Source organism: Entelurus aequoreus, linkage group LG15 (genome assembly GCF_033978785.1).
Source record: "Entelurus aequoreus isolate RoL-2023_Sb linkage group LG15, RoL_Eaeq_v1.1, whole genome shotgun sequence".
Classification (NCBI taxonomy): domain Eukaryota; kingdom Metazoa; phylum Chordata; class Actinopteri; order Syngnathiformes; family Syngnathidae; genus Entelurus; species Entelurus aequoreus.
In genome coordinates, this window is record NC_084745.1 from 24,866,541 (window position 1) to 24,892,776 (window position 26,236).

At 38.4% G+C, this 26,236-nt stretch overlaps 1 protein-coding gene across 7 annotated transcripts in view; it reads left to right on the top strand.

Annotated features, from left to right (window-relative positions):
- sema5a (sema domain, seven thrombospondin repeats (type 1 and type 1-like), transmembrane domain (TM) and short cytoplasmic domain, (semaphorin) 5A) overlaps positions 1–26,236 on the top strand; it is a 476,735-nt gene that overhangs the window by 36,593 nt on the left and 413,906 nt on the right. For 2 of the 7 annotated variants that reach the window (XM_062021096.1, XM_062021098.1), the window contains exon 2: positions 7,482–7,572. The exons of 4 other annotated variants lie outside the window; for them this stretch is intronic. The gene's annotated coding sequence lies outside the window, so the exon portion shown is untranslated. The remainder of the gene's footprint in view (positions 1–7,481; positions 7,573–26,236) is intronic. One more of the 7 variants, XM_062021095.1, reaches the window with a different exon arrangement.

Consider the following 26,236-nt stretch of genomic DNA (forward strand, 5'->3'; position numbering starts at 1 on the left):
ATTTCCGGACTATAAGCCGCACCTGACTATAAGCCGCACCAGCTAAATTTAGGGGAAAATACAGATTGCTCCATATATAAGCCGCACCCGACTATAAGCCGCAGGGTTTTGATGTGTAATTACCGTAGTATATAGGGGTTCCTGCTACCACGGAGGGGATTGTCGGGACAGAGATGACTGTTTGGGAACGCAAAGCGTCCCATTTATTAACTATAAATCTTTCAATCATTCAATCAAACTTTCACATCTTTGACATGGCGAACAGCATTTGTGCAGAGTACAAATAATACAACGGTGCAAAGTAATACAAAGTGCTCGCCTGTACGTTATCAAAATAACCAGCGTACCGGTATATGAAAAGTCAGTCTTTAATCATTGTGTCATCGTCTTCCTCCTGCGTACTAAAACCACCAAAATCCTCTTCGTCTGTGTCGGAGAAGAACAGGCCGTAAATAAGCCGCACCCTTGTATAAGCCGCAGGGACCAGAACGAGGGGAAAAAGTAGCGGCTTATAGTCCGGAAATTACGGTAGTTATTTGAATGACTCTTACCAATATATGCAATATTTACCACATAAAACATTTTAAAGTGAAATATTTGAAGTAATTGGAGCCCTGAAAATAATTCATTATAACATGGATTTCTTCTCATTATTTTTTTTTTTTGAGCAATGGCAAAAAAAAGAAAAATAAACAAGACAAAAGAAAAAAAAACAGCCTGCATGGCAGCTTTTGTGTCAACATTTCAACTTTTTCTCCTTAGATTTCACCTCATTCCACTTTTTTTAATGTTCTTTTTTATTTTTACAATAGTATTTCCAGAATGTGTGGCGGGCCGGTAAACAATTAGCCGCGGGCCGCAAATGGCCCCTGTGCCGCACTTTGGACACCCCTGATATAAGTAATCTATATACACTGACTGCTCCAAAGGATGTTCAATTCCTATAGTATTACACCTTGAGAAGACATACCCTACAGATAAAAATGTTGTTGAAATGCAGCGTATTAGCTGCGTAACCTCCTACTTTTAACAAACAACTCTCTCGTCCCAAGAGAAGTGTGCCGCTTCCTTAGATAGAACCAGGTCAAACTACAGGGTCAGGTGTGCACTTTTATGGTCAGGCATGAAACAAAACCTCCGTTTTAGTCCAAATACCCAGAAGGCAGTGCCGTAAAAAACACATATGAGACCCACTGTAACCTATCATCATCATTATCATGTGCACAAGCACCTCCGGGCCTCATAGCGTAAAGATAAGTAGAGACATTCATCTTAGTGTAATGGCATGCCCTCACTCTGGGTCAATAATGTCAGCTCAGGCCATTACTGTTATTTCTCATTTGGAATTCTTGCTCATATAGACGCTCATTAATAGAGCCAATAAGTGTCACTGAGGCCGCGCTGTACTGAAGAGTCACAAATATGTGGCAGACACCAGTTAGTTGTTGCCAAATACTTTTAATAGAGTAAAAAGCAGAGCGTAATACCGAAGTAATGAACTTTTATGTCTGGCATTGTGCCCATTTGCACCTGTAAGACATTTATCACTGGAACACCGCTCTTCGAATGAGAATAAACATGATGAAATGATTACTGGCCAGGAAGGCACACGTGCGACAAAGAGGAATTTTGTATCTGCAGTAAAAGGAGGCGAGATGTTCATAAAAGAGCACCAAGCGGACCTCGGTCGGACCAACTGAGGTGGTGTTTACAACACCTGCGAGCCACATGTGGACCGGACCCCACTTGGAAAACTCCTAAGTCATCATTAAAGCCGAGGGTGGAGTGGGATCGTTAAGTCGTTATTTATGTGCTTTCTGCTGTTTTATCGCCTCCAGGCGCAGTCGCACCGTGCCTCAGAAGAATAACACAATTGTACCAGCCACCGAGGGTTGGGGGGGGTTAAGGCTAACAAAAAAAATGCAGATGTTGATAGTCTGGGTCGGCTAAAAAAATCACTTTTACGTCCCGTAACCCTAACCCGGGGTCAGCAACCCGCGGCTCTCGAGACGCATGCCGCTCTTTAGTGCCGCCCTAGTGGCTCCCTGGAGCATTTTTAAAAAAGGATTGAAAATGGAAAAAGATGGGGGGAAAATAATTTTTTAGTTTTATATTGTTTTTTGTTTGGGGACAAACATGACACAAATCTTCCCAATTGTTAGAAAGCCCACTGTTTAATATGCTTGTGTGTATGCTTCACTGTTGAGAGTATTTGGTCAACATAATTTTTTCCTACTAATTTCGGCGGGTCTTGAACTCACCATAGTGTGGACTGTGACGCAACAGTTTGTTTACATGTAAAATCTTCCACTCCTTCTTTGTCTCATTTCGTCCACCAAAAGTTTCATGCTGTGCGTGAATGCACAAAAGTGCGCTTTGTTGATGTTATTGACTTGTTGGAGTGCTAATATTTGGTCAATGCTAACATGCTATTTAGGCTAGCTGTAGGTACATATTGAATCATTATTCCTCATTTGTAGGTATATTTGAGCTCATTTAATATCCTTTACTTTTATCCTCTTTGTATATAATTTATGTCATGTCTCATGACATATTATCTGTATGTAATATTGGCTGCATTTCAGGTAGTTCTTTGTGTGCCATGTTGTTCCAGACCACATTTTTATTCTTAAAAACGTTCCTATGACTTTAAAGGCCTACTTAAATGAGATTTTCTTATTTAAACAGGGATAGCAGGTCCATTCTATGTGTCAAACTTGATCATTTCGCGATATTGCCATATTTTTGCTGAAAAGATTTAGTAGAGAACATCGACGATAAAGTTCGCAACTTTTGGTCGCTGATAAAAAAGCCTTGCCTGTACCAGAAGTAGCGTGACGTCACAAGTTGTGGAGCTCCTCAAATCTGCACATTGTTTACAATCATGGCCAGCAGCAGCGAGAGCGATTCGGACCGAGAAAGTGACGATTACCCCATTAATGTGAGCGAGGATGAAATATTTGTGGATGAGGATAGTGAGAGTGAAGGATTAGAGGGCAGTGGAAGCGATTCAGATAGGGAAGATGCTGTGAGAGGCGGGTGGGACCTGATATTCAGCTGGGAATGACTAAAACAGTAAATAAACACCAGACATATATATACTCTATTAGCCACAACACAACCAGGCTTATATTTAATATGCCACAAATTAATCCCGCATAACAAACACCTCCCCCCTCCCGTCCATATAACCCGCCAATACAAATCAAACACCCGCACAACACACTCAATCCCACAGCCCAAAGTACCGTTCACCTCCGTAAAGTTCATACAGCACATATATTTCCCCAAACTTATGTACGTGACATGCACATAGCGGCACGTACGTACGGGCAAGCGATCAAATGTTTGGAAGCCGCAGCTGCGTACTCACGGTAGCGGGTATCCAACTCAAAGTCCTCCTGGTAAGAGTCTCTGTTGTCCCAGTTCTCCACAAGCATGCGTATCCAACTCAAAGTCCTCCTGGTAAGAGTCTCTGTTGTCCCAGTTCTCCACAAGCATGCATATCCAACTCAAAGTCCTCCTGGTAAGAGTCTCTGTTGTCCCAGTTCTCCACAAGCATGCATATCCAACTCAAAGTCCTCCTGGTAAGAGTCTCTGTTGTCCCAGTTCTCCACAAGCATGCATATCCAACTCAAAGTCCTCCTGGTAAGAGTCTCTGTTGTCCCAGTTCTCCACAAGCATGCGTATCCAACTCAAAGTCCTCCTGGTAAGAGTCTCTGTTGTCCCAGTTCTCCACAAGCATGCATATCCAACTCAAAGTCCTCCTGGTAAGAGTCTCTGTTGTCCCAGTTCTCCACAGGCCAATGGTAAAGCTTAACTGTCATATTTCGGGAATGTAAACAATGAAACACCGGCTACGTGTTTGTGTTGCTGCAGCCGGCCGCTAATACACCGCTTTCCACCTACAGCTTTCTTCTTTGCTATCTTCATTGTTCATTAAACAAATTGCAAAAGATTCACCAACACAGATGTCCAGAATACTGTGGAATTTTGCAATGAAAACAGACGACTTAATAGCTGGCCACAATGGTGTCCCAAAATGTCCGCTACAATCCATGACGTCACGCGCAAACGTCATCATACCGAGACGTTTTCAGCAGGATATTTCGCGGGAAATTTAAAATTGCACTTTACTAATCTAACCCGGCCGTATTGACATGTGTTGCTATGTTAAGATTTCATCATTGATATATAAACTATCAGACTGCGTGGTCGGTAGTAGTGGGTTTCAGTAGGCCTTTAACTCCAGACTTCTTCTGTTTGATTGATATTGTCATTACTACCACAAGTGGTGGAAAAGTGTAATACGCACCACATCTAAGAAACAATATTTTTTGGCGGCCCTCTTTGCGGTACAACAATGGGCCCTCGCCCTTTGGTTAAGAAACACTGATATAGATGATCTTTGACTAGCTTTTTGCCAGTAGGACCTTAAAAACAACATGCAAAGACACTACAGTATATTAAAACTGCCGATAGTTAGTTTTAACACAACATGGCGAGAGAAATGAGTGACGCATGTTGAAAAATTGCACTGCTTCACAATCTCAGAGTCGATGTTGGAATTCATCCATCCATCCATTTTCTACCGCTTGTCCCTTTCGGGTTCACAGGGGTTGCTGGAGGGCGGAAGGCGGTGTGCACCAGCAAACATTACTTAGCTTGCCAAAGATTGTAATAAATCCATTAAAAGAAGACAGCCTGCCATTTCCTTTAACTTGGACACACAGATCTATACTTTTGGCCATTAAAAGCCAGTTATCTCACGTTCTGAGTAGCCTCTGATTTACTAATAGTTTATAATGTTGTAGAAAATAAATTTCTGTCAACGAAGATTTGCTTCAGCCTGCGACACGTAGTCATTTTGATAGTAGGTTATTATAGCTAATGTAGACACTTACATCATGTGTTGCCTTCATTATAAGACGTATATACGGCTTTTCATTTTTTGCGGCTCCAGACAGATTAGTTTTTTGTATTTTTGTTCCAATATGGCTCTTTCAACATTTTGGGTTGCCGACCCCTGCCCTAACCCATTACTCAACTACAGAAATTTTAGATCTTGATGCAACATATGTACAGAATAAACTACATGATTTTAGTATATCAGTTGAGGAAAATGTATAAATGACATCAATAACATCCTGTAATTTGATTTTGATATTATTATTAATTTCCTCTTCTGATAGATTGAAAATTAACACCAGCATTTTAAAACTCTGCCAGACTCAATTCCACCTATTATTATAATGAACATTATCACATAATTTATTCAGAAAGTATGAATAACAAATAATAAATAATAAATGATAAATGGGTTATACTTGTATAGCGCTTTTCTACCTTCAAGGTACTCAAAGCGCTTTGACAGTATTTCCACATTTACCCATTCACACACTGATGGCGGGAGCTGCCATGCAAGGCGCTAACCAGCAGCCATCAGAGGCAAAGGGTGAAGTGTCTTGCCCAAGGACACAACGGACGTGACTAGGATGGTAGAAGGTGGGAAGGTGGGAATGAAGAAAGGATACTGTTAACTACAACATGTAAGGTAAAAAAAGAACATTATGATTTGTACATTTTCGAAATGTGCTTGTTCTATTTTTAAACTAAGAAAACAATCAGATATTGTCTTTATTTGTAAATTATGCCATGATTTTACTAGTCCCGCCCACTTTGGAGTAGATTTTCCCCCTATGTGGCCCCTGAGCTAAAATAAGTTTGACACCTTTGATCTAGGGGCTAACCAGGGGTATAGCGCATCCCTTAAATGATCAATACAGTGAGGTGTTTCGAGCGTAGGGCTGGGCGATATATCAATATACTCGATATATCACGGGTTTGTCTCTGTGCGATATAGAAAATTACTATATTGGGATATTCAAGTATACGTTGTCACGCAGTTGCTTTTAGCTGCGGGCATTACACTACAGGCGTTTGTCACTCTTTGTTGTCTCTCCTTCTCACAGAGACATAAAACAAGCGCACCTTCTTACATACGTCACATACGTATACGCCCTCGCAGAGCAGAGAGGTAGCAGCATGGGTAACGTTAGCTGTGGTGCGAGTGGTAATACGAGAGAAAGAAGTTGTGAATCGGTAACAAATGAAGAAAGAATTAATTCCCAAGAAAAACAGCGGTGGTTTGGCTTCAAGCGGGAATATGTCGAACAGACAACCGTAATTTGTCAAGGGTGGGGCAAAAGCGTTGCTACAAAAAGTAGCATTACTGCTAATATGTAGCATCATTTGAAAAGTCACCAGCTAGAGAATAAGGAGTGCTTGAAACTCTGCATGTCAACATCTCCGACCGGTGCCACACCCACAAAATGCCCAAGCAACCATTTCCACATCAACACCGTATGAAAAAAATAGTCAACAACAGAAGGAGATAACGTTCGTAGGAACCTACCACATAGCCAAGGACATACACAATTTGATTTCCTATTATGCAGCTCATTTTTATTTCACACTTATTGAAATATCTTGTGTGACATCATGCACAAAAGTGCACTTTTTTTGTTTTACAATATTGTAGTGGCGTTCTGTACAAAAAGTGCACTTTAATTTAGTTTTGCTTTGATATATCATCTTAGCAGAGGTGGGTAGTAACGCGCTACATTTACTCCGTTACATTTACTTGAGTAACTTTTGGGATAAATTGTACTTATAAGAGTAGTTTTAATGCAACATACTTTTACAATTACTTGAGTATATTTATAGAGAAGAAACGCTACTTTTACTCCGCTCCATTTATCTACATTTTCCTGAGGGAACTCTCCTGAAGGAATCAATAAAGTACTATCTATCTATCTATTCAGCTCGCTACTCGCTACTGATTTTTATCGATCTGTTAATGCACGCTTTGTTTGTTTTGGTTTGTCAGACAGACCTTCAAAGTAGGATCTATCGCATGCCTGCGTTTCACCAATCAGATGCAGTCAATGGTGACGTTTGACTCCGTTTCACCAATCAGATGCAGTCACTGGTGACGTTTGACTCCGTTTCACCAATCAGATGCAGTCACTGGTGACGTTTGACTCCGTTTCACCAATCAGATGCAGTCACTGGTGACGTTGGACTCCGTTTCACCAATCAAACAGAGCCAGGCGGTCACATGACCGTCACACGTGGACCCCGACTTAAACAAGTTGAAAAACGTATTCGGGTGTTACCATTTAGTGGTCAATTGTACGAAATATGTACTGTACTGTGCAATCTACTAATAAGTTTCAATCAATCAATCAAAAGTGTGAAGGAAAAATGACACTTTTTTATTTCAACCGTACCTCCCGTCAAAAGCCTAAAGACTGACCGCACAGTTCCTGTCTTCACAATAAAAGTGCCGCTCCATCGCGCCTGCGCTAACAAAATAAGAGTCTCCGAAAGCCAGCGCAAACAAGCTAGCAAGCTACGGAGTTTGCCGCCAATGTAATTCTTGTAAAGTGTATAAAAACGAATATGGAAGCTAAACACAGAAAGGAAGAACTTTTTTTCTCCTCCATTTGAAAACGTGGACGTTATCAGCACTGCTGTCTGATTCCAATCAATGCAAGTCATCAGAATCAGGTAATACACCAACTTATATTCTTGTCTTCATGAAAGAAAGTAATCTATATGTTAAACATGCATGTATATTCATTAAAACACCTTTAACATGTGAACAAAAACGGCAAAATAAATAAATATAAATTATATACTGTATATATAAATGTATGTGTGTGTATATATATATATATATATATATATATATATATATATATATATATATATATATATATATATATATATATATATATATATATATATATATATATATATATATATATATATATATATATATATATATATATATATATATGATATGTGTGTGTATATACAGTATATGTATATATGAGGTAGATCACCTCGACTAGGTCATTTAAAAAGTAGCTGGCCTGCTGAAAAAGTGTGGGCACTCCTGGCTTACATGAACTCAACGTCAAATTTGAGGAAGCACATCGCGGTAAGTAACGTTAGTAGATATTTTGGCTGTCACCGTAGGCTGATTTTAGCTTCCCTGCTATGAATCACTGTCAAATGTACGTCGTGTGGGGACATTTATTAACACACTGCAGACTCACAGACACACACACACACACACGCATGCATAGAAACACTAATCAGAAGTGCACAGTGTGTTTACCATGAATTGATTAACATTGAAAAACTTATGGGGGTGTTACCATTTAGTGGTCAATTGTACGGAATATGTACTGTACTGTGCAATCTACTAATACAAGTTTCAATCAATCAATCAATGAATGCCTACTGAGCCTATGGTGCTGTTAAGTTATTGTGGCTCAATTTGCCTTATTTTTTTTTTAATTTTAATGTATTATTATTTAATATATATTATTGTTTTACTTGCTTAAGAGATATTCCTGGCTCTGAATTTGCTCATTGCTATTTTTATGTTTTTGTGCATTATTTGTTGCCGTCATTAAACGAACAGGTTACTCATCAGTTACTCAGTACTTGAGTAGTTTTTTCACAACGTACTTTTTTACTTTTACTCAGGTAAATATTTGGGTGACTACTCCTTACTTTTACTTGAGTAATAAATCTCTAAAGTAACAGTACTCTTACTTGAGTACAATTTCTGGCTACTCTACCCACCTCTGCATCTTAGTGACATCATGCACAAAAGTGCACTCATAGCTTGTTTTAAAATGTCTCTGACAAACTTACACTTTCTGTTTTGAAATGACATGAATGTTTGTGCCACTGCTTAATAACTGTTTAATAAATACAGTTTTGCTCAATCGACTTAGTTGGGATTTCCCTCTCTGCATGAAAGTTTAAAATTAGCATATATTAATGCAGTATGAACAAGAGTGTTTTAATGTAGACACATAGAATCATCATACTGCTGTGATTATATACATCAAGTGTTCATTCAAGGCTAAGGCAAAATATCGAGATATATGTATATAGTGTATCGTGACATGGCCTAAAAATATTGAGATATTAAAAAAAGGCCATATCACCCGGCCCTACTTGAGCGTGCAGGATAGCCAATTGTCTTGTGATCACTCCTCGCCAGTTACGTTTGGTAACCATCACCTTTCTATAGTGATTGGTACCAATGCCTGGTTCCCTAATAACGCTGGTGCAGACGTAAACGCTAGTAACCAGAATGCAAACTAATAGTAGTGCTAAGTGAAAGCAGACTCATCCACCTGCAACCTATGTTTGAGTAAGTTTTGTAACATCTCTTTGGCTATGTCCACACCAACACTGATACTTAAACGCGTACTTAGCTCTGTGTTTAGGCCTCCTGTCCACACGCGAACGCACACTTTTGTCCTTAAAAACTTAGACTTTTGCAAACACTGGCCAAAGTGAAGAGTTCCATGACTCTCCGCTCAGCGTATGAGTGTACACGGCTCAAACGGAGACTTGTACTCCTCTGATGAGGTCACAGTTGTGCGCTGTCATTTTCAAAGCTCGACAACAGACCTTGCTGGCTTTAAACTCACTATAATAGGACATGCTGTATGTTTAAACGTAAACATGCTGCTATGTTCACTCTACGCTGATATAAAAGACACATTCAAGATTCAAGATGCTTTATTATTGTCCATTCTTTAACATGTACAAGACAAATAAGAACTGAAATTTCATTTTCGGCACAGTCCCACTAAGAACAGACATACGTTACAGGGGGACAAGACGGGACCGTCAACGGATCAGCCACTTACAGCGCTCCTTAAAAAAGGTGGGAAAAAGGTGATATTTGGAAAGAGGGGAAGAGTAAAAAAAATATCAGTCTAAGGCTGGACCCTCGAGAGGGGTCCTGACTGAGTCCAAGGAAAAAACCTCACATAGCATAGCACACATAAACATGATACATATAATCACAACAACTCGCAACAGAGGGGGGGGGGGGGGGGGGGGGGATTTGGGGCCCTCAAGGCCGGCTGCCGCTATAAAGCGCTACTCAGCCGTCCACAACCCCGAAGAGGAATTAAGCAGTGATGAAGGCGTTGATTGGGGAAGGGGCGGGTGCGTGCATGTATGCCCAATTAACTTGGGTGAGATGTTGAAATGTTTTTGTAGACTGGGGCCGATCTCAAAGTTCGACACCAGGTGTTATTGAAAAAAAGGAAGGTCAAAAGTGTCCATCGTTGAGGAGCAACGCGTTACTAAGTAACGCGTTACTGTAACGCCGTTAGTTTCGGCGGTAACTAGTAATCTATTGCGTTATTTTTTATATGCAGCAACTCAGTTACCGTTACTGCATGATGCGATACTGCGTTATTTTACGTTATTTTTATGTAATATCGGCTAGAAACAGAAGATCTGAGTGTGTTTTATTGGAGCGCTCCGGGGGAAAAGAAGAAGCGTGCTTTCTGTGGGTGGGGGAAAGCACGCCTCCCCGCAGGGGAGACGTTCCTCCAGAGCCGTACTTCGGGGCTAACAACCTTCACTTTATCCGGAAGAGGGTCTTTACAGCTGAGGGTGAATGACGAGCCCGGCGGTTTGTTGCAACTTTGTGACTTTATTGGACGCAGCCATCCACCAAGCTAGAGCACCTGCACGCACTCACTGTCGCCGCTTCCTCACCTCTCTCGCCCACTCACTCACTGACGTCACTCACCTCACATGCTGTCATATCTTAAAGGGACACACACACACACACACACACATACGCTACTCTCATAACAACTAACAAGACATCATGGCGAAGCCAGAAGTCGAGTTTTTTAACATGGAGACATTCTCAATACTTTTGTCGAGCACAAAGAAAATAAAATTTTAGTTAAATGTAAGTTGTGTCTTGGATCAAAGATCCTATCTACTTAAAGTTAAGGTTAAAGTGCCATTATGTTGCAGCTATTTAAAATAGTTTTGTCCATTTTTTGTGGCCTGAAATAAATTGGCCCTTTGAAACATATCTTCGTCTTTGTGTGTTGTATGTAGACCACATTGCTTTCTGAGTTCAGTGATGCAAATGCATGTCGAGTTGATCAACAGATGGTATTATTCTCCAGTGCAATAACAGTACTGAAATGAAGGCTGAAAGGGCATTAATGGGAGCCTTAAAAAAAGGGGAAAAAAATAAGTAACTAAATAGTTACTTTTCACAGTAACACATTACTTTTTGGTGTAAGTAACTGAGTTAGTAACTGAGTTACTTTTGAAATAAAGTAACTAGTAACTGTAACTAGTTACTGGTTTTCAGTAACTAACCCAACACTGTTGAGTCCTCGGGGTAGTTTTTCAGAACAGCCTGTTCCTGCGTCAAGGCCATTCGAGTGAGTCAAATCGTAGATTAGGATGTTGTTTTCTTCGAGCAGTCAAAACAATGACTTGCCTGCTCTGTGTCCGTGCTGGTTCTCTCAAATTCAATGTATTTCTCCTTCTCAGCAAGCTTCTCCATGATGAGATCCATTTTGCGATTCAGATCAGAAATCGCCACAATCTGTGTTCCCACAGCCCGACCCAATCCTTCCATTGCGACGAACAGCCATTGGGCTCCTTGAGTGGCTGCCATCGTCTTCCGAATTTGACTATACACCAGAGCAATGCCCAGCCCAATCAGCAGGTGCCCCGCGATCACGGTTCCAAATAGGTAGATGTCTTCCACGTCCTCGATGGAAAGGACTGAGAGGCACATGATTCTCCATTTATCCCAGGAGTCTCTCACGTACCCCGCAGCAATCGTTCCATCAGGGCAGCCAGGCTCCCCCGAACCTTTTTTCCTTGTCGAAAAGACTTTGTCAATTGCGTCGAGAGTCCAGCTGATCATATCCATGTTTGATGTTTAGATTTGAGGACAGCGCAAAGAAAGAGGCTTCAAAAAAGTTCAGACAGGACAAAACTAAGAAAGCAAGCAGGGAAGGAGGGAGCGGAGAAAAATGCGACCGCCCTCACCAAGAGGCAAGACAGAAAACTGAAATTCTCCAGCTGATGGGACAACTTTCAATCAATCAATCAAAGTTTATTTATATAGCCCTTAATCACAAGTGTCTCAAAGGGCTGCACAAGCCACAACAACATCCTCGGCTCAGATCCCACATCAGGGCAAGAAAAAAACTCAACCCAATGGGATACAATGAGAAACAAGACTTTGACAAGCAAGACTCTTTGCTTTATGTCATAAGAAAGGTGCAACATTATTGCATGTTTTAGTCCTTATTTAAGGACAGATCATGAAGTTAACTTACATGTGTTGGTTCCATTTGTGTAGATGGAGCTCGGCGTGAACGTGCACACGCGTATAGCGTGCCAAAGCGATTTAAAAATATATATATATATATATATATCATTCCTCCTTGTTAGTGAGTACTGATGTCAAAGACAATGTAAACTTCATTGCACATGTAATACATCACTATATCCATGATTAAACACTTTATAATTTAACAATAGTTTTGCAGCGGCACACGCACGTCCGTGCACTTCAGGCACTTAAACATTCAAGAGGTTGCCTTGACTCCTTGTTAATGTGCGCTGATTTTAGAAATAATGTACACTTCACTGCACATGTAATATATCCCCATGTTGCTGATTAAACGTGTTATAATTCCACGAGTATTGGTGGGTTTCAGCAGCACAGGCATGTACACACATTTTAAACACTAAAAGAGATTCTTAATGTTCCAATGCAGGGCTCTGTGTAAGTGCAGGCTGGTTTTAAAGATAATCTACATGTCATTGTACATCTAGTATATAAAAAAAAAAACATGGCTGATTTTCCAGGGTTCTGATTGGACCAAATGTGCGTCTGTGTGTACACATGAACCATTTTGAAACTGCACTACCGTGTTGGTGTGGACATGGCCTATTGCCATGCTGAACATGCAGTGATCAGTTCCAGCACCGCGCACATATTGGCTGAAGCGCTCGTTCTTTTTACTGCTGGTATTGCTAATTCTTTGAATAGAATAGAATAGAATGCCTTTTATTGTCACTATACACAGGTACAATGAGATTAAAAACAACTCCAGTATCAGTGCGACAGTCTACAAAATATGCAAAACAAAGGAAGAAAAAAACAAAAGAAATAGTGCAAAAGGAGGTAAGGTGCACAGTGCAGTCCTGAAAACTATTTATGTTCAATGTGTTATTTACAGTAAATACATATTATACTATATACACATATACAGAAGCATTCAGATTTTGGGTGGAAAGTAAAAATTGCACACAGAGAGGTGCTAAACTATAAAGTCAGTGCCTATGAGAGTTTCGTGGTTATGGCTTTAGGGAAAAAACTGGTATCTTGGTTTTAGTATTATTGAAGTATTTAAATTACAATACTGTTCAACTTGAATGTCACAAAATTCCATAAAAATAAAAAGGCATTGTTTTTTTGTTTTGTTTTTTTTTAATGTGTGTTTTATTAATTGTGTTTTTATTTTTTAAGTACTAGTTGGGGCAACGTTTAAGCACCAAAAGTATCAGTTTGACACCGGTTTCAGTTTAAAATAGTGCTGTCAAATAATAATATTTAAAATCAGATTAATCACACTTTTGGATTAATTATAATTAAATTACAGGTCATTACTTGCTTGCATGATTTAAATTAACTTAAAAAAAGAGCCTAATATTTGGACACAAATGCAATTTTATTGTCGGCGTGTCATACAGGAACATTTTTCAAATGTTGTACTTTAATGCACGTCATTTATTTGCTCAAAACTTGGCAACCATTTTATATAAAGTCCCATCGGGGTGTATTTTGAAGTAAAATTTGCCAACGAGCACACCAGTCGGAGTCACCTGACTCATCTTTGCGCTGACGTATGCTTGGACCTGATCCCTGGCCATATAACTATGGACGCCGCCTTTCAGGCAACCATCCGCAGTGAAGGTAAAGGAGCAGTCAAAATACATTTTGTTTAATTTATAAATTTTTAATGCCATATTTTTGGGTGAATAATCAAATTACTTATCTCGTTGCTTTTGACAGCCCTAATTAAAATGTAAACAAAATCAATTCTTACCCCTCATAATAGAAAGTAATATCAAGGTTTCAGAATAATCCCCCAAGTCACAATAAAGACGTGTCACATAAAGAGACTAAATCAACACAGTGTCTATTTTGAAAAAGTGCAATAATACAAAATAAGACGGGCGATTCATTGAACCAAACAAGAAACCATTCAAGTCTGATTGCCAAAAAATGTGGTTAGTTGTATTTAATGAAATAATTGTATTGTTATGATTTCAGTGAGTTTATTTATTCATATGTATTCTTTTTTTTCGACGTGTCGTCTCACAAAGAAAGAAAATGTTGAAATAAAGGATATTCAATTTTTTTTTTTTAAAGAAACGAGGGAGGGTTTTAAAGAGGCCAGGCTGACTGAGTTGCACCTGAAGCTCGTTGCCCCCCACTCTGGTGTTTCCTCTCCATTTTTAAGAGGGGTGTGCTTTTCCAGCTGTGGCTGACCACCATGTTTTCTTCTCCTCATTCTGTTACCTTCCTGGGACCATGTGCCGTGCATCCACAGGATTGTGAGCATGTTATTCTTGGAAGCACTCTTCCACAAAGCCTCACTTCCCGTGTGCTTCTTTTTCTTTTCGTCTGAACTCGTCTTGTATTAATCGCCTCCATTATCTCCTACTCTGACGGCTCCTTTTGTTCCCGCCTCACCTCTTTAAAACACCAGCCCCATCCACGACTCGCCTTCTTCATCTCCTCGTATCCTTTGACTTCCTATCCTCTCCTAAGTCTCCTCCATCCTTTTGCTGTCCAATTTCTCTCATTATAAGCAGCTTGGCTCCACTAATCTACCTCAAGTGACCCCAGATGACCCTCTTGCCTCTTCTCTGCTCCTTTTTCACCACTAAGTCTGTCAGGCAGATTTTTAGTTGCCTAAAGTTTGGACTCACCTCCCCACTTAAAATGAGTGCAATAACGACACAACGAGTTGGTTACGCAACAGTTTGATAATAGGAAAAAAAAGATAGTGGTTCTAATATCAGTAAATTAACAGTAACTACATGAGGCGATTCCTAAAGGAATTGGGTGTGAATGCTCCAATGCTGAAGTTGAACTGAAATCCTGGAATTTTTTTTTTGAATTGTTGAAGTAGAGCACACAATTCAGTGTTTCCCATAAACTGCCAAAATACCTGTGGCGGTGGGGGCGTGGCTATGGGCGTGGTCACCATGACATCATCGAGTAATTTGCATAATTTACTACAATGATATGATTTTCTCTAAAAAGGCTCAAAAAATGTATACTTACTAATTAATAATAACAGTTGTGTTTTAAACGTCCATCCATCCATTTTACAATATAATTACAACACTGTATGTACATATTTATATACAGATTTGAACAATAAGTTATTCACTGAAATATATTTATTAATTGTGGTTCTTACAAAAAATATATCTTATAAAATATAAAAGCTAAAATGTCTCTTAAAGCTTTGCCCCTTTAATTAGTGCATACTAAATCATTTAACTTTAGCCTACTACTACAACCATATTATTTACCAGCAACATAAAGTGAAACAGAGGCAGAGGTGTCCTGACACAGTCAGTAACAAATAAACAGAAAACAGTAGTGGTCAAATACAAATAAGGCAACAAGAGAAGTATCCTACACTTTTCTTTTGTAAAGTAAATCTGAACAGCCTATATGGGCATCTACATCAACTATATGATTTGCCTGAGAAGCTGGACAGGACAAAAAAAATAAAATAATAATAATATTTGTGGCGGACGTAATTCTTTCGTGGCGAGCCGCCACAAATAAATGAATGTGTGGGAAACACTGCAATTCCCAAACAGGCTGAACATTTTGAAGTTGGAACAGTTTGAATCAGACGAAACATGTGGAAGTTGTGGAACATTGAAGAATGTCCCATTGATTTCAATGGAAATTTCCCCAAAATTTGGGAATTTCGGGAAAAGCTGGAGTTTTTTGGGCAATGGGAAAACAACTTGAATGAGTTGAAATGGTTGGTGTTGGAATTTTTCAAATCGGTCGAGAAATGTTGAAGTAGTAACATGTTGAATTGAAAAATGGTATTACGGAGTTCCTGGAATTTGGGGAAAACCGGGAATTTTTCCAGTTCAAAAAAGAACTTTGTTTTTTGTCCTAATTAAGAGGAATGTTTTGACGGCGGAACGGTTGAAGTGGGTTGAAAAATGTGGGAGGAGTAGTCACCAGAAAAAAGGGTAGAAATAGGGCTTTGGTAAAGCAGGAATTCTGGAAAATCCAGGAATTTTTTTTTTACTTGGAAAAAGGGTAGTTTGAATTTCCAGGATGATGGAATGTGTTGAAGGCAATATGGTTTGAGTAGGTTAAAAAATGTGGAAATGGTGGAAGTTTGAAAAATGGCCAATTCATTTTGAATGGGAAAAATGTCCCGGAAAACCTGGAATTCTCGGAAATCTGGGATTTTTTGGAATTTGTCAAGGGAAAGCCCGCAATTCCTGAATAGGCTGAACAGTTTGAAGATGGAATGGTTTGAATCGGGTGAAAAATGTGGAAGGGAGAGCGCGCCAAAATCTGGAGAAGAAAAATAAGAAGCTTTGGATCATTCACACAATAAGCCATTTTTAGGAGGAGCCCAATCACGATTTTAATGCATCAACTAACAAAGGAAATTTCAAACAAGTCCAACAGTCTGAAACCCAAACATATGAGTGAAATGCTTTATGCAACAAAGACTATGAAAATGAGAATACATTTATATTTTGGGAGAATTGTTTTCAATTAATACAATTAAACCATTATATAATTTGATCACAATTAAACACATTTTGTCAATAGTTAAAGTTAAAGTACCACTGATAGTCACACACACACTAGGTGTGGTGAAATTACCCTGTGCATTTGACCCATCCCCTTGTTCCACCCCCTGGGAAGTGAGGGGAGCAGTGAGCAGCACTGGTGCCCGCGCTCGGGAATCATTTTGGTGATTTAACTCATAATTAATCACAAAGAGTTAGTACTTAGTTATAGTTAAAAATCCCTTTTCCCAAAAAGTAATTGAGTTGGTAACTCAGTTACCTCATTGTAAGAGTAACTAGTTACTCAGCAAAGTAACTGAGATGTTATTTTTCATTTTGTTATTTTATTCATTATTACGTTTGATAACATCTTTAACATTCTGCGACCCCGATAGGACAAGTGGTAGAAAATGGATGGATGGATGGAACATCTTTAACATCAGAGATGTTTGTATTAACTGATTGAAGAATAAAAACACTACAGTATTTTAGAACATTTGGCATTTATCTGAACTCTATAGATTGCAGTGAGCCATATGATCGGCACAAAAATAAGAATGTATAAAAAAATAAATATTCCGTAAAGTAACAACATTAAATACTGAAATTACAAAAGTCAAAGTCAAAGTCAAAGTCAGCTTTATTGTCAAACAACTGTTTGTACAGGACATACAGGTGGACGAAATTGCGTTCCTCTCACATCCACGGTGTCTATAAATATAAAGTGTAAAAGAAAAATAAAAAAGACAACAATTTAAACAGTCGCATGAGGGGGGGGGAAAATATACAGGGGAAGAAGATATTACCAGAATATCTATAATATCTATCTAAGTATTCAGATGGGAGTGCAAAGTGCAATGTAAACAGTTAAAACAGTTAGCAGCATTTTGAGCATTTTTCAAAACCCAATACGGTACCAAAAATGTATACTTAGTTAAAAAGAATCAGCCTGAAAGATCTTTAGATAAAACTGTAGCCAAGTTTTGGGCAAATAAATTACATGCATTCAAGTAAAATTTTAAAATTTTTTCTCGAATTACATTCTGCCAATAAATTGCATTAGTGTACAAAAATTAGGGTATTTTCTTAAGCTAAGTTGAACAGTGCACAGGGCCAGTTGGCAGCCATGTAATGATGGTGCCGTCAGAAAAGTGAAGGGGGCAACACCTGTTCCAACATGCTCCAGCACTTTTTTTCTATGCTAATGCAGAAGTTACATTGCTGCCTTTTTGGTCGTTAGCTATTTATCCAACTCTTCGCTAGAGAAGTGGACTGCACTTTGTCAGGCCTCGGCCTTCACACCTGCACTACTTGGGTGTCCTACCTGAAGAATTAAGTGTGTGCTTGTATAGCTCTTAAGGTCACTGAGGTACGCAACCCCTTGACCACGATAAGGTGGAAATCCCTCAGAGGGGAAACCAAAAAATTAAAGTAAAATAAACAAAATAAAGTATGCTTCATCCACATGTTTTGAACCATCACAACTTGTATGTTAACATGAAAATCTTTAAATTGAATTTTACCTTAAATAGGACTACACACAATAGTCAATATTTACAAAACTGTAATCTTAAACAGTAATCTTATGAATAATACAAAAACGTTTTTCTTAAAACGAGTTTATCATCAGGTCAGCCGCATCTTGTTCGAACTGAGAAACTTATTTTTTTGTGCAAATAATCATTAATTTTGAATTTAATGGCAGCAACACATTGCAAAAAAGTTGGCACAGGGGCAGTTTTACCACTGTGTTACATGGCCTTTCCTTTTAACAACACTCAGTAAACGTTTGGGAACTGAGGAGACTAATTTTTGGAGCTTTTCAGGTGGAATTATTTCCCATTCTTGCTTGATGTACAGCTCAAGTTGTTCAACAGTCCGGGGGTCTCCGCTGTGGTGTTTTAGGCTTCATAATGCGCCGCACATTTTCAATGGGAGACAGGTCTGGACTACAGGCAGGCCAGTCTAGTACCCGCACTCTTTTACTATGAAGCCACGCTTTTGTAACACGGGGCTTGGCATCGTCTTGCTGAAATAAGCAGGGGCGTCCATGATAACGTTGCTTGGATGGCAACATATGTTGCTCCAAAACCTGTATTAAGTTAAAGTTAAAGTGCCAGTGATTGTCACACACACACCAGGTGTGGCGAAATTATTCTCTGCATTTGACCCATCACCCTTGATCACAGAATGGGAGGTGAGGGGAGCAGTGAGCAGCAGCGGTGGCCGCGCCGGGGAATCATTTTGGAGATTTAACCCCCAATTCCAACCCGTGACGTTGAGTGCCAAGCAGGGAGGTAATGGGTCCCGTTTGTACATTTCAGCATTAATGGTGCCTTCACAGATGTGTAAGTTACCCATGCCTTGGACACTAATACACCCCCATACCATCACTGATGCTGTCTTTTGAACTTTCCGCCTTTAACAATCCGGATGGTTATTTTCCTCTTCGTTCCGGAGGACACAACATCCACCGTTTCCAAAAACAATTTGAAATGTGGACTCGTCAGACCACAGAACACTTTTCCACTTTGCATCAGTCCATCGTAGAATAAAATATTACAGTGAATGGTTTATTATAGTTAGTGTGTATGTTTAGCACCAAGCAATGCTGCGGTTGCTAGTGTCACAATAAAACTGCATCCGGGTAGCAGTTGGCTTCTAAAACGTATTGCTCATCCTCTTTGTGTTCGGGCTCAAAAATATAAGGTCCGGGATCACATTTTTCTCAAAGTAATCGTTGTTGGCTCTCACAAAGTCTGCTTGATTAGCATTGTTGTTGATGGGGAAGGGATCTTTTGTTCCTAGCGCAACGTCATGCAATCACGTGACTGGCTTCCTCATTATCTCTCAAAATATATCGGGAATCTCTGTAAGATTGATACTATTTTGATCATATCTATTTATCCGCAAACTTTGAAAGTCTTTTGGTGTTATGAATCAGAGATATATGATAATAGCTTCAATATAGAGGCAGCTTGTTTTTCCACTCTACCGGTACTTTAAAGTGGTCATAGTATGACTTTGTTGTCTACATTTAAGACACTTCCCTGTGGGTTTACATGACATGTATTGGTGATTTTGTTTTAAAGACCCTCATCAAGCCACTTTATGACTTTTTCTTCAAAATATTTAGGTCAGGTAGTTTGTTGTACACACACACACAAACACCCCGCAGACATGCTTTTATTTTGTTAAGCAACCACGCAGACAAAAAAACCCACATGTGTGTAGAGAAACATCTGTTCTTGGCCTCCAATTGAGCCCAGATGGACCCCAGGGCGTATGTTACACTGAGAGGAGAGCTCTCACAGTAAAAATACCCCAACATGAACTGGGCAGCGCAGTATAATGACACAGCGAGCTACAACCAAAATCAATACCTGCCTAATTCCCCACAATGTTTTATACACTTGGCCAAAGTCCAGTTAGCTGGTGTGTTTGTGTATGAGTGTGTGCATGAATATGCTTTGTGAAGCTTTGGTTGTCTTTATTTAGCAGCAGAAGGAGGCAGAACCTAAACATAAACAGTGAGTGAATGCATGGAAGCTAAAGTAAAAGTGATGCTGTCCAGCTTTGATGTTGAGCCAGCACAGGCGTCATGAAGCAGCCCAGTGGTTCACTGCATATTCACCCCCTTAAATTAGACCGTGCTATAGATGTAGTCTTTACGGCCTACTGTGAGACACTTCCTCACTTGGCGGAAATTGGTAGAGCTGTTGTTGTTGGATAGTGACTCGTGTGTGCTGTAGGGCTGCAAATCTTTGGGTGTCCCACGATTCGATTCAATATCGATTCCTGGGGTCACGATTCGATTCAAAATCAATTTTTTTTTATTCAACTCGATTCTCGATTCCAAAACGATATTTTCCCGATTCAAAAAGATTCTCTATTCATTCAATACATAGGATTTCTGCAGGATCTACCCCAGTCTGCTGACATGCAAGCAGAGTAGTAGATTTTTGTAAAAAGCTTTTATAATTGTAAAGGACAATGTTTTATCAACTGATTGCAATTATGTAAATTTGTTTTAACTATTAAATTAACCAAAAATATGACTTATTTTATCTTTGTGAAAATATTGGACAAAGTGTGTTGTCAAGCTTATGAGATGCGATGCAAGTGTAAGCCACTGTGACACTATTGTTCTTTTTTTGTAATTTTTTTATGAATGTCTAATGATAATGTCAATGAGGGATTTTTAATCACTGCTATGTTGAAATTGTAACTAATATTGATACTGTTGTTGATCATATTCATTTTTGTTTCACTACTTTTGGTTTGTTCTGTCTCGTGTTTGTGTCTCCTCTCAATTGCTCTGTTTATTGCAGTTCTGAGTGTTGCTGGGCCGGGTTTGGTTTTGGAATTGGATTGCATTGTTATGGTATTGTTGTGTATTGTTTTGTTGGATTGATTCATTAAAAAAAATGAGAATCGATTCTGAATCGCACAATATGAGAATCGCGATTCAAATTCAAATCGATTTTTTCCCACACCCCTAGTGTGCTGCTATATGATGACCGTGTGTTTGTTGTGTATGTCTGACAATGACAATACACCAGACTAGTGATGTCCCGATCCAGGTTTTTGCACTTCCGATCCGATACCGATGTTGTTTTTGCACTTCCGATCCGATACCGATACTGGCCGATACTGGCCTTATCCGAGCATGTACTAAAATGTAAAGTTATTTAGCCTACTTAGTTGTCAGATTCAAGTTGAAAAGGGTTTTAGTACTCTTGTTAACAACTAGCCAGCTGAATTAGGTGAGTTTGAATAATACACAATGGAGATGTTGACGTGCGGAGTTTCAAACACTCTTCATTTTGTAGCAGGGGACTTTTCAAACGATGCTACATATTAGCAGTAATGCTACTGTCTGTTCAACATATTCCCATTTGAAACCAAACCACCGCCAGACGATGGACCCCCTGCTGTTTTTCTTGGGAATGAATTAATTCTTCCTTCATTATTGCCGCTCACACGGCTACGCTAGCATCACAGCTAACGTTAGCCATGCTGCTACCTCTCTGCTGGGAGAGTGCGTATACGTATAACGTGACAGTATGTGACGTGTGTAAGAAGGTGCGCTTGCTGTCTGTGTGAAGCAGACACAAGAAGGAGTGGAAAGAGCCTGTCGTGTAATGCCAGCAGCTAAAGGCAACTGCGTGAGGACGTATACTCGACTGTGTTGAAGGTGTGCTGGAAAATGCGGAACGGAAATTAGGGAGCAGCAGAAAAGTGGAATGTATTATTTAAATCTGTGTGTTGAAAAACACGGACCGGAATTTAAAAAAAAACTGGATCTGGATCGGCATTTTCCCATGCCTTGCCGATACGCATTTTTTGGCCAATATCGGCGGCCGATCCGATCCAAATATCGGATCGGGACATCCCTACACCAGACCTACAAGTATATATGGGGTAATTATATCGCAATGTTTTTCCAAGCCTTTTTTTTTTTATCTTTTATTTTGCATCCCAAATTTCTCAGTGAATAATACATACATCTTAATGAGAAAAAATCCACCATATGAAAATATGTTTTTTTATGTAGGTATACAATAACATATTAAATTTTAGTCAAATAATGGAATTATTATTATTATTATTATTATTATTATTATTATTAATTATTTTAAACATTGATTTCTTATTATACAAAATACTGGTAACACTTTAGTACGGGGAACATATTCTAATTAACAAAGACTTAATTTAGAGTTATTTGGTTAGGGTTAGGGTTAGAGGGTTAGGGTTAGTTGTATAATAAGGCCATGCAGAATAAGTTAAAGTTAAAAGTTAAAGTTAAAGTACCAATGATTGTCACACACACACTAAGTGTGGTGAAATTTGTCCTCTGCATTTGACCCATCCCCTTGTTCACCCCCTGGGAGATGAGGGGAGCAGTGGGCAGCAGCGGTGCCGCGCCCGATAATCATTTTTGGTGATTTAACCCCCAATTCCAACCCTTGATGCTGAGTGCCAAGCAGGGAGGTAATGGGTCCCATTTTTAGAGTCTTTGGTATGACTCGGCCGGGGTTTGAACTCGCAACCTACCGATCTCAGGGCGGACACTCTAACCACTAGGCCACTGAGTAGGTGGCCTAGTAGAATAAGGATAATAAATAACAATAATAAGTAGAATAAGGCATTAATAAGTACTTAATAATGACTAATTAAGAACCAATATGTTACTAATTTGCATGTTAATAAGCAACTAATTATTGGTGAATATGTTCCCCATACTAAAGTGTTACATAATACTATTATAATTATATTGCATGGCAGCTCCCGCCATCAGTGTGTGAATGTGTGTGTGAATGTATGGGTGAATGTGGAAATACTGTCAAAGCGCTTTGAGTACCTTGAAGGTAGAAAAGCGCTATACAAGTATAACCCATTTATTTATTTATTTATTTATATATATATATTTTTTTAATTTCTTTTTTTATGCATTTATCAGTTATTTTAATTATTTGTTTCTATTATTTATTCAAAAAGAATAGTCCACTTCAAATGATCAGTAACATTAAAATGTTTCTACTTGTACTTTTTTAAGCCAACGCATTGGCTGTGATTTGTTAACGCCACCACCACCACCACCCCCAATTACACACACAGACACACACCTGCTCTCCTTAGGGTGCTGCTGACACATGCATTCTTCACACAATTATAGTTCATAACCCTCCAATCAAGAGTGGCTGTTTAATTTCACAAACACTAAAATGTTAATTGTATGCTACATCTGCGATGATTGGCAGCATATAACTTAATTTTTTTGACACGTCCTCTTCCATACCTATTAGTCATCATAGAGATGACTGACACCTAGCTATTAAAGTTATTTCCTTTAGCCTCTTTTATTTGGCACTGTTATGTGTAACAACTTGCCCCGAGTGACTTTAAATTAGTTGTCTGACAGTAAACGTCCTCCAATGTAGTGACATGAGCTGGCACCTTGTGATATTGCATGTGTGTGTCGGAGTGTGTGCACTAAAATGTGTGTGTGTGTGTGTGTGTGTGTGTGTGTGCGCATTTATGTGCCAAACACGAATACCTACTAAATTATTTGCTAGTTAATTTTAAAGGGTGCATTGGAAGGTGACATTGCCTATAAAATACACACATTAATTAATTACTTGGAAGAATTTCAAAACTGCGATATATTATTTTCTCGTTATTATTATTTTTTAATGAAATACAATGGAAAGGAGAAAAATACGTTGTCTAATCTGCTGTACACAACACCGTTTATCACGTCATACTTTGTTCATGTAATTCAGTGGTCACCAACCTTCTAGAGGCCAAGATCCCTGGTCTCAGCCAAAAATTAGAGCAAGACTTACCCCTGCATTAACTATGTTTTATATGTGTGTGTATGATATATATATATATATATATATATATATATATATATATATATATATATATATATATATATATATATATATATATATATATATATATATATATATATATATATATATCATACACACACATATAAAACATAGTTAATATATATATATATATATATATATATATATATATATATATATATATATATATATATATATATATATATATATATATATATATACACACACTACCGTTCAAAAGTTTGGGGTCACCCAAACAATTTTGTGGAATAGCCTTCATTTCTAAGAACAAGAATAGACTGTCGAGTTTCAGATGAAAGTTATCTTTTTCTGGCCATTTTGAGCATTTAATTGACCCCACAAATGTGATGCTCCAGAAACTCAATCTGCTCAAAGGAAGGTCAGTTTTGTAGCTTCTGTAACAAGCTAAACTGTTTTCAGATGTGTGAACATGAGTGCACAAGGGTTTTCTAATCATCAATTAGCCTTCTGAGCCAATGAGCAAACACATTGTACCATTAGAACACTGGAGTGATAGTTTCTGGAAATGGGCCTCTATACACCTATGTTGATATTGCACCAAAAACCAGACATTTGCAGCTAGAATAGTCATTTACCACATTAGCAATGTATAGAGTATATTTCTTTAAAGTTAAGACTAGTTTAAAGTTATCTTCATTGAAAAGTACAGTGCTTTTCCTTCAAAAATAAGGACATTTCAATGTGACCCCAAACTTTTGAACGGTAGTGTATGTCCTTACATAACATGACCAGAATGATTGACAATTAGGAGGACCAATAGTCAACATGATCCACAACATCCTGTAGTATACCTTTAAGTCTTTCATATATATATATATATATATATATATATATATATATATATATATATATATATATATATATATATATATATATATATATATATATATATAGCATACTTGCCAACCCTCCCGTTTTTAGCGGGAGAATCCCGTTATTCAGCGCCTCTCCCGACAACCTCCCGACAGAGATTTTCTCCCGACAAACTCCCGGTATTCAGCCGGAGCTGGAGGCCACGCCCCCTCCAGCTCAATGCGGACCCGAGACTGAGTGGGGACAGCCTGTTCTCACGTCCGCTTTCCCACAATATAAATACGCTTGCAAGTTCCAAAACGAATGGAAACAAGAATTTCAGTTCATCCAGGACAGTTCGAAGGGGAAGGTGTATGTTGCCTGTAAATATGTAGAACAGACTTCTCCATTGAACACGGTGGCCGAAATGATTTCTCAGTCATGAACAGAGAAGTTAAACAGGACAATACTGCCATCTAATGGATAGATAATTCAAGTATTTCTTTTATGTAAATAAAATAAATATATATATATATAGCTAGAATTCACTGAAAGTCAAGTATTTCATACATATATATATATATATATATATATATATATATATATATATATATATATATATATATATATATATATATATATATGTATGTATGAAATATATATATGTATGTATGAAATATATATGAAATACTCGAGTTGGTGAATCCTAGAGGTAAATAACCACGCCCCCAACCACACCCCACCTCCCGATATTGGAGGTCTCAAGGTTGGCAAGTATGATATATATATATATATATATATATATATATATATATATATATATATATATATATATATATATATATATATATATATATATATATGTATATATATATATATATATATATATATATATATATATATATATATATATATGTATATATATGTATGAAATACTTAATATGTATATATATATATATATATAATGATAAATGGGTTATACTTGTATAGCGCTTTTCTACCTTCAAGGTACTCAAAGCGCTTTGACAATATTTCCACATTCACCCATTCACACACACATTCACACACTGATGGAGGGAGCTGCCATGCAAGGCGCTAACCAGCACCTATCAGGAGCAAGGGTGAAGTGTCTTGCCCAAGGACACAACGGACGTGACTATAAGAAAAACCCGGACACCATCTTTGTAGTCATTTTTCTCCTGCGTGGACTTCCGTCTTCCTTTACAATGAGTGAAGCTGCACGAAACCTTGTGTCTGCAATTGTAAATAATTTAGATTTT